Raw genomic sequence first — 13109 nt, forward strand, 5'->3', positions numbered from 1 at the left:
TTTTGTGGTTTCACTAATTTAGCAAATTGTGCCCCAGACACGATTTTCCCATTCTCTGTGGTATTCAGTTTCAGAAACTTCACCTGGCATACTCAAGAACTATCATTTTAACATATTTATCTACTTATTCTAAAGCCTCCTCACTGTTAGGATCATCGGTACCCTGGTGGACGTTACTTGGGGTTTTTCCACTTGTACTGTTTTGCTGTGAGAAGAACTTTTGCGGCGAGTTCTCCGACAAACGGTAGACGAGACAAGAACAATAGTACCGGTGCCGGCATTGTCAATACCCGTCTGGATCTGTGTCACACAGAAAGTTGGCGACAAAGGTGTTCTTTTTGCTATTGTCATTGAACACATTCAGCTAACGACTGTGTATGCTTTAGTTTTAATAGATGTGTTAAATTAGTTAGATGTGTTTTTACAATAAATAACTAAAACATTTGATGTCAATTTCACAGTAACACCAAATTTCAATGACATAAAATCAAATTGGTAGTCCAAAAATAAGTTTCATTAGCACAGCATTGTAGACTTTTTGGAATAATACCATTTTAACTAAAGGTGATAGTAATTTGAAAGAATTACTCATAGACAGCAACAATTATGAGAACAAACCTTTTTATTTAATAGTAAACATTGTATGGATAGTTTAAAGATGGAGCTGCCTCTGGACTCACGAAGAGTCATTCTTCAGCACGGAGGAAAGAAAAAACCTTTTTTATGAAGGAAATCTCTGGGAAGCCATGGCTCGAAGAACTGCCCCTCCCTCTGGGCACTAAGAGGCTAACTCTGACTAGTACTAAAATGTAAAGAATTTTTTTCTTAAAATGTCATAGCAACAAGAAATACATAGAAACGTTGACAGTCTTCAAATCTGTTGATGGAAACCTGACGCTCTGCGGATCTCTTTGCCGGGGAGCCGACACTCCGCAGATCGTTTTGCCAGGTAGCCAGCTGTCTTGAGATGGTCCTTCAAAAGTGTTTGCGCTCTTTGTGTGTGTGGAGAGCCAGCGTAACATATGAGACTTCTAGTATGATGACACAATGATAGCTGGCAGGAGAGGTTCCATTGGTCACAAAGCACGTTGAAGCATATAACTAAATACTACATCTTTATTTAAAAGAACAAAATGTGCAAGTGTAAATCACAAAGATGCTAATCCATAAATTTTATTGAAAAGATTACATTTTACATTTCCTTTTAAGTGACATTTTAATGTGATATTTGAAACTATGTGGATTTACCTTTTTACTTTTAATTTGAGGCCCCCTGGTGTTGGAGATGTGAGAGGAGACCAAGTGAAATGTGGGAAGGGAGATCTAAACAGATATGCTTGGTGGTTTGGATATGTCTTTCCATGCATATATGTTTCTTTTTAGTAAACCCCATGGAATAACTTTATGAAGTGTACTAAACAGCATTCAATGGAGGGTGGACCCTAAAGGTCAGAAAGGAGTTGTTTTGCTTTTTTTTCAAGAGTTATAGAGCATCCCATTCCTTTGGTTTGCTCCTTGTTGGTGTCCCTTCCTGAGCATAATCGCTTGACACAATGCAGTCTATTGAAGGTCAGATTGCACACTGTTCCTGCAACATTTCTACAGGTGGAGCGCTATGATACAATTGTAACAGAATATAACAAAATAGTATTATCACAAAAGTAAAACATGATATTTAAGTAAACTGTTAGATGGTCCTGAAGAGCTTCATTTGAGAATACAATTTATCTTCCTCTTTTTCCTCAAATATCAGGCTATTATAAAATAGAAAAAATCAAACATCGTACACACTGTGTGATACAATTTTAAATACACAATCTCCCCCTCTGTAGTTCCACTCACAGATTAAAATACTGCTCAGTATATCGGCTTGTCTTTTTTTCTTTTCTTTTTTTCAGATCCCAACCTCCAACATATAGCAGATGGCGCAGGCTCATACCGTAGAAAGCACAAGGGAAATACAATATAGTGTAACACGTTTTTAATCATATATAAATTGAAAAAGATTAAAAAAGGCCTACTCTTAGCTGTGGTGACTACTCTCACGAGAGTCACCACAGCTAAAAAATGACCTTTTTCTCACTTTTGCTAAAAATAATGAAAAAAACCTGCTAAATAGATTATACTGTTTGTCTTGAGTTTTGTTTAGAAATACCCAATGTTTTTTTTGTTGTTGCTTTTTTCTGCACATTATTTTTCCCCCATGGTATGAGGGCATAAATTGCATTGGCCTGCTTCAAAGATACCCGAAATAGCACATGGGGCAGAATGAACAGCTTTGGGGAAAAAAATGGTTTCAAAACAGCAAAACGCTTCTTGTTCTTATTGCCCGATAACCCATAAAAACATTGGCTATTTCTAAACTCAGGACAAATAGTAGAATCTATTTAGCAGATTTTTTCATTAGCTTTTTTGGATGAATAAGTGAGAAAAAGTTTTGTTTTTTTTCAATTTTTCATTATATATATATATGTATATATATATATATATTTATATATATATATATATATATATATATATATATATATATATATTAGGAAATTAGATAATGTGATCAAAAAATGGTATCTGAACAAAGCCTATATAACGTGTGTGGGTACACTAAATGAGTGACATCTAAGCACAAGAACCGAAAAAGTGTTAAAACATCCTCGGTCCCAAAGGGTACAAAAAAGTAAAAGACTGGTCCTTAAGGGGTTAAAAAAAATCTCCTCCTTTATCATGCTGATTCCCTTTATGTATTTACATGTTTTTATTCACATACCTTCCCCCCCCAAACCCCTTTCCTTTCGTACAGTCCTAACCTCAACATCACATGTTCTATGCGCTGCCCTTGGGTTTTTATGACCGAAGGGCATTAACTTGCCCTTTGCCACATTAAACACAAGTTGCCACGGCTCTGAGTATTTGTATAGTTTACCTAAATCATTTGGCATTTGACTTATCCTTCCAAGAACATCAATATAGCAAAATAATACACATATAATTAACTTTTTCTGCCTATGTGTTTGATTTCATACACTTGTTAGCAATGGGTGCAGCCGAAACACCTAAACTCAATAGTTAGGAGGGGTGCCCCAATACTTTTGGTCATATAGTGTATCTATATCTATCCATTCATACAAACGCTGCAGCCTGGATTGTGAATGTGTCCCTGCGATGTCCTGTCATCCCCTCTAGATGGCAGTGAAGGCACACTTAACCCGTAGAAGACCATAAAAGAAACTGACATAATATTTTGGAGGGCTTAATGGCATTATTGGGATTTTAAAAAGCGAATGGCAGCGGTGGGAATCGAACCCACGCTCTCATTGAGACTGGAGCCCGCCTCCTCCAGTGCCTTCTACCAGTAGGCCACGCTGCCTTACATCAACTGTCACTTGTGGTTGTCATTTTGTACCTTCTTGTGTCTTGTGAACGATCAGTGCAGACATGTGTGTATGTATATATATATATATGCACAATGTCTATCCCTCGCATGCTTAAACTCCTTCACTCTATTAACCTCTACCACTTCTGTTGCAAGGCTATTCCATGCATCCACAACCTTTGTAAAGTAATATTTCCTGATTTGCCCCTCTAATTTAAATCTATGTCCTTTTGGTTTTGGTAGTTTCTCTTCTTTTAAATATACTCTCCTCCTTTATCTGGCTGATTCCCTTTATGTATTTACATGTTTTTATTCACATACTGTTACCTCCTCCGTCGGGCTGCCGGCAGGGACGCCGAGACGCAGCCCGCGCAGTCGGCTCCCTGCTGTTGCCGTCACGGTGAGCTGCCGCCAGGTCCGTTCTCCTGCGAGACGCGCGTCCCCGGCGATTTCGAGGGATAATTCCGGGGCGCGCGCCTCTACGTCGTGAGAGCCGTTCGCGCATGCTTATGAATATTCATGTCGCTCTTAAAGCGACATTTATTCTTTTTCCTCCTCCCCCTAATTAGGAGGGTAGGAGGATCCATATTGTTGGAGGGATATTTAAACCCTCATTTGGCACTACACCATTGCCTGTGTTAGTGCCTTTTTGCCTTTCACTAGCGTTTGAATCCTGATTAAGCTTTCTGGTATTGACTCCTGCTTGAACCTGACCTCCGTTATATTGCTGCCTGCCCTGACCTTTGCTTGTGACCCCGGCTACTCTTTTGCCTGACCCCTCGGATACCGTTATTATTATTTATTTATTTTTTGTTCCTGAGTTCCACCTTTCATTATTCTTGGTGGTGTACGATCTGTCTCCTGTGCCTGGTGGCAGAACGTCCTCTCTCCTCCAGAGGGCGCTGATTCTGCAGCGCGGATCCAGAACCTGTACCCCGGTCGTGACACATACCGCCCAAACCCCTTTCCTTTCATACAGTCCCAACCTCAACATCAAATATTTTATGCATTCCCCTTGGTTTTTTATGCCCCAGGGGCTTTATCTTGCACTTATCCACACAAAACACCAGTTGCCACGGCTCCTGAGTGTTTTTATAGTTTACCTAAATCATTTGGCATTTGGCTTAGCCCTCCAGGAACATTAATATAGCAAAAATACACATATAATTAACTTTATATGCCTGTGTTTTTGATTCCATACACGTGTTAGCAAAGGTGTGGAAGGGGCTGAAACACCTAAACTCAATAATTAGGAGGGGTGTCCCAATACCTAGAAGAAGGTAGAAGGTAAGCAGGCATTGCAAGAGTGAGAATCTGACTATACACACCTAGAACCCTGGAGCTCAGACCCTGAGTGTTCCAGGTATCGGCGGGATAGGCAGTGGTATTAAGCTATGGGGTTTGCATATAACGACCAATACTAGTACAAAGGGTGATATCCATAATCATTAGTATTAAAAACCATAAGTGTACCTACAGCATTAATATGTTCAGTAAAGCAAGCATGTAGGATCTGAAGACAATTTAGTTTCAAAGATGTATTTTGTTCTGAAACAACTTCAAAGGAACAGTGTGTCTTACAGCACTTTCTTTCTTTGCTTGGCATTTAAAAAGAGGGTGTGGGTAACTGGGTGATATATTATTTGGGCAAGAGTGAGATCAAGGTTCTTTTTATGAGCTAAGAAATCCTAGTACAATAAAGTATGAAGAAAATGGAACTAATCGGCAAAAGAACCAAAGTAAGCAGATGTCTTGTCAAGTTTGTACATAACCATAGTTTATGAACCTCCTAAGAGACTGTAAGCTCACAAGACCAGGGATCTCTTTTCCTTCTTTACCAGATTCCTGAAATACATACATCGCCTACATAGCCGTGGTGACTACTCTCACGAGAGTCACTAACAATGCATAGAGTCCGTCTCTAGCAAAGGTTTGCTCTTTAAAGACAAAATCTTTTTGTTTTGTTTTTTTAAAATCCTCATGAAATGTTGACAACGCTTTATAGAATGTTACTTACATAAAAATACCGTATTTGCTCGATTATAAGAGAAGGGTTTTTTTCAGAGCAAATGCTAGTCTGATGCAGACCTTCCCCGGCTGTCAAAAGATCAGAGTTCCCCGCACCGGTGTGGCACGCAGACAACCCCCGCTGCTAGCCACGCCTCCTTCCGGCTGCAGCGTGAGTCTACACGCTGCCCCAGCTACATGACAGGAGACTCAGAAGTACCGGTAAGTGGGGCAGGGGGGAGTGTTAAATGGGGGGCATAAGGCATTTCTGGAGGCAGGGTGCTTTGTGAAATGCCTTTTAACCCCCTTAATGCCACTCTGCCTCCAGAAATGGCTTTTTAACCCTCTATACGCCACTCTGCCTCCTGAAATGCCTTAAACCTCCCTATATGCCACTCTTCCCCATAATATGCCTTTTAAACCTCTAAGTGCCAGAGTGGCATATAGGGTTAAAAGGCATATCATGGGGCACAGTGGCATATAGGGTTAAAAGGCATATCATGGGGCACAGTGGCATTTAGAGGGTTAAAAGGCATATCATGGGGCACAGTGGCATATAGGGGGTATAAGGCATTTCTGGGGCAGATGTGCGTTACTGGGGGGCAGGTTGGAAAATAGCAGGAAATAAAACCAAAATATTTTTCTCAATCATAGCTTTTATTAAAAAAATAGTTTAAATGAATTAACATTTACTGGTAAAACTTTTTTCCTATAGGGTCGTCTTTTATTCAGGCTTTTTCTTTTTTTCCTAAATTAATATTAAGATTTGGGGCTCGTCTTATAATCAGGGTCGTTTTATAATCTAGCAAATACGGTATATGGTTTTTAGTAATTAGCTAAAAGCTTCCAATGTTATGCTTACCTCTGCTGCCCACTTCTGGAATGTCCTTTGTCTCTCTTGTGGTTGGTCAAACTGGTGACCAGGGGAGGGCTGGCAGCCTAAGGCCTGGGGGGCAAGTCTAGTCAAGTGGCCCATTGCGCCACCAAAGCGGGTGCGAGCGACATTGATACCAGTCACTCCACCGGCGCCTAATGAAATTAAAGCGGCCGGCGTGCACGCACCGCGCCGCCCAATAGCCGTGCCTCAGCTCTTTATCCCACCTCTTTTAAGACGTGGGACAAAGAGCTGAGGAATGGCCATTGGGTCTGACTGCTGCATGATGCAGGGGCGTACCTAGAGTATTTGGCACCTGTGGCAGATCCTGTATGTGCCCCCCCCCCCACACACACACACACACTTTAAAACTGCATAGTTTCTATGGTTAGGCAAACATTGACAGGGGTACAGCATAACTGTTATCATTATATACTTAGGGATTACGCTGTACCACTGTCAATGTGTGCCTATACATTGAGCCAGACACTGACAATACTGCAGTACAACCCCTATCACTGTATACTAAGCCAAACATTGATGTGGTGTAGGCCTACCACTTCAGTGACTGGCTTAGTATATAGTAGGGATGCACCGAAATTAAAATTCTGGACCTAAACTGAAAATTCAGCATTCATTTGGCCAAAACCGAAAATAAAAACGTTTCAAATACTTTATTTGTAAGTAACACACCAAAATTAGACAAAAAAAAAATCGATAACAATATTAATATATATATATATATATATATACATATATATATATATATAAATATACACATATAATTAACAGCAATCACAATCCTATCATGCCCAAGTTCTAGCATGTACTGGCTGACTTAGCATAAGGATAGACGTGTGATTGCTGTTTGCAACCATATATATCTATTAATACTGTTATTGCATTATTGGACGAAAAAAAATAAAAAATTGACAACAGCAATTACACTCCTATCATGCCTAGGCAGCCTCCCTATGCCATGCTATCCCCCCACACTTCCATGCAATCTGAAACCCTCATTCACAAACATTCATCATAAACTACAGCATAACACCCATCCCTCTCACACACTTACTAATATTTTCCTACCTTTCCTCTGGCACTGTCACTTTTCCTACTCCTCTTCATTCTTCCTCTTCTTCTCCCTCTTCTGTGTCCTGTCCTTCCGGTGTGCGGAAGACGGTGGGCGTGGCTTCAGTGTTGTGCGCCGGGATTTGACATCAATTCCTGACACACAGCCACAGTTGCCGCGCGCTTCGTTTTCGGAGGCGTGCCGGCACCCCTCAGCTAGCGGCACGCCAGGCGGACCGCCCCCCACCAGGTACACTACCTGCACGGCGGCCAGTCCCGATGGCAGCCGCTTAGTTTTTAACTTTGCGGCTGCCATGAATGGTCGTCTGCCGGCCGGCCGCCCGGCCAGCCATCCGGCCCGGATTCAGGGCGGCTTGGGGGGCAATTGCACGGCGGCCAGTCCCGGTGGCAGCAGCTTAGTTTTTAACAGTGCAGGCACCGGCAGTGCATATACCTGTTTGGATTAACACAGAAAGTGGGTGACAAAGACGGTTTCCTTAGCCAGGAGTCCTGGTCAACGGAGCTGATACCAAGGAGAAATATAAGAAGAAGAGAAGAAGTGGAGCTGGCTGTGTGGGGCCAGCGGACAAGGTAGAGCAACTTTTTTATTATTTAGAAATAAATATTCATTAACAATGATTATGAGAATAGTCAAAGCTTTTTTTTCTTTATCATTTTAAATATTGGATGAATGGGTGAGGTGGTGGCCACGATGGGGTCCTGCTTGGTGCATAATGTCCCTCTTGTGTAGCAGATTTAGTCGTTTACAAGATAGAAATTATCAGGAAAGACTAAAGTGTCTTAATATATATATAGCTTGGAGTAAAGAAGATGATCAGAGATGCAATAGAAGCATTTAAATACTTAAACGGGAATTAACATAGTAGAAAAGGCAAGCTTATTTAAAAGGAAGAACAATGTTAGAACAACAGGTCATAGTCTAAACCTAGAGGGTCTGAGGCTTAGGGGCAATTTAAGTGTCAAGTTAACCCTTTAAGGCTGAAGACTCGTGGGGTTATGTTTGAGTGTGGGAGTAGGGCAGTTTTGGATTTCTGGGGAGACTGCTTACCTGCTTGCCCAGTCCCTTGTCTGGGGAGCACAGGGTGTTGGAACCAGACTCCCATGCACTAGCCGGCCATGGGGGGTCTGCAAGCCAGGAAACACTCGATGCGCCTGACCGGGACCTAGCCACAAATTCATGGAACTGTGCGGCAGCTAGGGACCGTGGCGATGCCTGCCGACAATTGGAACAGCGTCGTTACGGATGCTCTTTTGAGGGTACATTAAGCTTGTGGTGGGCAATACTTGGTGATGGTTACAGAGAGCGAGCTCGTTTGGGAACCGTGGTTTAATTACCGATTTCTAGGACTGGGGTCTACCCAGCAGCGGCTGTGGTACTCTGCCCGGCTACCGCATGGACTATTCCCGGGGATGTTTCCAACGCTGTCGCTCAGGGTACCAACGTCGGATCACGTCGCTTTTTGGATCATAGAATCTTTGGACGCTGAGCTCTCTAATGGTACCCCGGGATTGACACCGCTCTACCGGGATCACCCTGAAATAGTGACTCTTTGTCGGGTGGGCATAGCTGGCCATAGACCTGTATGGTGGTTCTGGGCTGCCTGGTGGGTGATGGGATTATACCTTTAATCCAATCATGTTTGCTGTAAATATATATATATATATATATATATATATATATGTGTGTGTGTGCTTTCCTTAGTAAAGAAAATTCTGTTTTACCCCTACACTAAGTCTCGGCTAGTGCTTGGATGAATATACAGGTTTAATCACTTTAGCAATTAAGCTTTCAGTGGCAAGGATGATCTCTACAGTTCTCATCTGTGGTCAAATTCTGTGTTTCTATCAAGTCATAAAAATGACATGCATAAAGATTTTGGGTTTAAACGGTCGTTTATTACAGACGCTTGGTTATATTTGGACATTGCGTTAGCTGTTGTAAAAGAAAGCTCTTTATATAAAAAGGCAAAGAAGCTCAGCCGCCCACTTCATGTCTTGGCTCTGTTGTGGGGGCTGGAACAGGTACAGAACTGTGACCCGCTCCCGGATTCCTGCTAGACATACCTTGCGTCGGGGTAAGGGGAGAGTGGCGGGCAAGGGATCCCCTCTCACGAGAGCTTCCCCTGCTGGAGGAGCGTGGCTTCAGCCGGTGCAGGATTAAAAAATCCGGAGGTTCCAGTCTCTTTACCCTGGCGTGGTCCTCGCTTTGATATCAAGTCGGTTGCATTTTTGTTCGGCATGTTCCCGACCCTTGGCGTTCCTGACCTTCCTTTTGCTCAGCGATTCGAATTTGTTTCCGTCCTGTGTATGCCCCGGTCCGCCTGACTACGCGCTCTGGAATTTAACCCCTGACTAGCCATCTAGTGTATGACCTTTGGACGCCTGACGTCCCGCTCTGGTTGTGATTCTGAGCTTGACTACATTTGTTTTTTTGTGGTTTCACTAATTTAGCGAATCGTGCCCCAGACACGATTTTCCCATTCTCTGTGGTATTCAGTTTCAGAAACTTCACCTGGCATACTCAAGAACTATCATTTTAACATATTTATCTACTTATTCTGGAGCCTCCTCACTGTTAGGATCATCGGTACCCTGGTGGACGTTACTTGGGGTTTTTCCACTTGTACTGTTTTGCTGTGAGAAGAACTTTTGCGGCGAGTTCTCCGGCAAACGGTAGACGAGACAAGAACAATAGTACCGGTGCCGGCATTGTCAATACCCGTCTGGATCTGTGTCACACAGAAAGTTGGCGACAAAGGTGTTCTTTTTGCTTTTGTCATTGAACACATTCAGCTAACGACTGTGTATGCTTTAGTTTTAATAGATGTGTTAAATTAGTTAGATGTGTTTTTACAATAAATAACTAAAACATTTGATGTCAATTTCACAGTAACACCAAATTTCAATGACATAAAATCAAATTGGTAGTCCAAAAATAAGTTTCATTAGCACAGCATTGTAGACTTTTTGGAATAATACCATTTTAACTAAAGGTGATATTAATTTGAAAGAATTACTCATAGACCGCAACAATTATGAGAACAAACCTTTTTATTTAATAGTAAACATTGTATGGATAGTTTAAAGATGGAGCTGCCTCTGGACTCACGAAGAGTCATTCTTCAGCACGGAGGAAAGAAAAAACCTTGTTTTATTGAAGGAAATCTCTGGGAAGCCATGGCTCGAAGAACTGCCCCTCCCTCTGGGCACTAAGAGGCTAACTCTGACTAGTACTAAAATGTAAAGAATTTTTTTTCTTAAAATGTCATAGCAACAAGAAATACATAGAAACGTTGACAGTCTTCAAATCTGTTGATGGAAACCTGACGCTCTGCGGATCTCTTTGCCGGGGAGCCGACACTCCGCAGATCATTTTGCCAGGTAGCCAGCTGTCTTGAGATGGTCCTTCAAAAGTGTTTGCGCTCTTTGTGTGTGTGTGTGGAGAGCCAGCGTAACATATGAGACTTCTAGTATGATGACACAATGATAGCTGGCAGGAGAGGTTCCATTGGTCACAAAGCACGTTGAAGCATATAACTAAATACTACAGCTTTATTTAAAAGAACAAAATGTGCAAGTGTAAATCACAAAGATGCTAATCCATAAATTTTATTGAAAAGATTACATTTTACATTTCCTTTTAAGTAACATTTTAATGTGATATTTAAAACTATGAGGATTTACCTTTTTACTTTTAATTTGAGGCCCCCTGGTGTTGGAGATGTGAGAGGAGACCAAGTGAAATGTGGGAAGGGAGATCTAAACAGATATGCTTGGTGGTTTGGATATGTCTTTCCATGCATATATGTTTCTTTTTAGTAAACCCCATGGAATAACTTTATGAAGTGTACTAAACAGCATTCAATGGAGGGTGGACCCTAAAGGTCAGAAAGGAGTTGTTTTGCTTTTTTTTCAAGAGTTATAGAGCATCCCATTCCTTTAGTTTGCTCCTTGTTGGTGTCCCTTCCTGAGCATAATCGCTTGACACAATGCAGTCTATTGAAGGTCAGATTGCACACTGTTCCTGCAACATTTCTACAGGTGGAGCGCTATGATACAATTGTAACAGAATATAACAAAATAGTATTATCACAAAAGTAAAACATGATACTTAAGTAAACTGTTAGATGGTCCTGAAGAGCTTTATTTGAGAATACAATTTATCTTCCTCTTCTTTTTCCTCAAATATCAGGCTATTATAAAATAGAAAAAATCAAACATCGTACACACTGTGTGATACGATTTTAAATACACAATCTCCCCCTCTGTAGTTCCACTCACAGATTAAAATACTGCTCAGTATATCGGCTTGTCTTTTTTTCTTTTCTTTTTTTCAGATCCCAACCTCCAACATATAGCAGATGGCGCAGGCTCATACCGTAGAAAGCACAAGGGAAATACAATATATAGTGTAACACGTTTTTAATCATATATAAATAGAAATACCCAATGTTTTTTTTGTTGTTGCTTTTTTCTGCACATTATTTTTCCCCCATGGTATGAGGGCATAAATTGCATTGGCCTGCTTCAAAGATAACCGAAATAGCACATGGGGCAGAATGAACAGCTTTGGGGAAAAAAATGGTTTCAAAACAGCAAAATGCTTCTTGTTCTTATTGCCCGATAACCCATAAAAACATTGGCTATTTCTAAACTCAGGACAAATAGTAGAATCTATTTAGCAGATTTTTTCATTAGCTTTTTTGGATGAATAAGTGAGAAAAAGGTTTGGTTTTTTTCAATTTTTCATTATATATATATATATATGTATATATATATATATTTATATATATATATATATATATATATATATATATATATATTAGGAAATTACATAATGTGATCAAAAAATGGTATCTGAACAAAGCCTATATAACGTGTGTGGGTACACTAAATGAGTGACATCTAAGCACAAGAACCGAAAAAGTGTTAAAACATCCTCGGTCCCAAAGGGTACAAAAAAGTAAAAGACTGGTCCTTAAGGGGTTAAAAAAAATCTCCTCCTTTATCATGCTGATTCCCTTTATGTATTTACATGTTTTTATTCACATAGCTTCCCCCCCCAAACCCCTTTCCTTTCGTACAGTCCTAACCTCAACATCACATGTTCTATGCGCTGCCCTTGGGTTTTTATGACCGAAGGGCATTAACTTGCCCTTTGCCACATTAAACACAAGTTGCCACGGCTCTGAGTATTTGTATAGTTTACCTAAATCATTTGGCATTTGACTTATCCCTCCAAGAACATCAATATAGCAAAATAATACACATATAATTAACTTTTTCTGCCTATGTGTTTGATTTCATACACTTGTTAGCAATGGGTGCAGCCAAAACACCTAAACTCAATAGTTAGGAGGGGTGCCCCAATACTTTTGGTCATATAGTGTATCTATATCTATCCATTCATACAAACGCTGCAGCCTGGATTGTGAATGTGTCCCTGCGATGTCCTGTCATCCCCTCTAGATGGCAGTGAAGGCACACTTAACCCGTAGAAGACCATAAAAGAAACTGACATAATATTTTGGAGGGCTTAATGGCATTATTGGGATTTTAAAAAGCGAATGGCAGCGGTGGGAATCGAACCCACGCTCTCATTGAGACTGGAGCCCGCCTCCTCCAGTGCCTTCTACCAGTAGGCCACGCTGCCTTACATCAACTGTCACTTGTGGTTGTCATTTAGTACCTTCTTGTGTCTTGTGAACGATCAGTGCAGACATGTGTGTATGTATATATATATATATGCACAATGTCTATCCCTCG

The sequence above is a fragment of the Sceloporus occidentalis genome, unplaced genomic scaffold (genome assembly GCF_023333645.1).
Source record: "Sceloporus occidentalis isolate IW3139 unplaced genomic scaffold, rSceOcc1.0.p SCAF_65, whole genome shotgun sequence".
Classification (NCBI taxonomy): domain Eukaryota; kingdom Metazoa; phylum Chordata; class Lepidosauria; order Squamata; family Phrynosomatidae; genus Sceloporus; species Sceloporus occidentalis.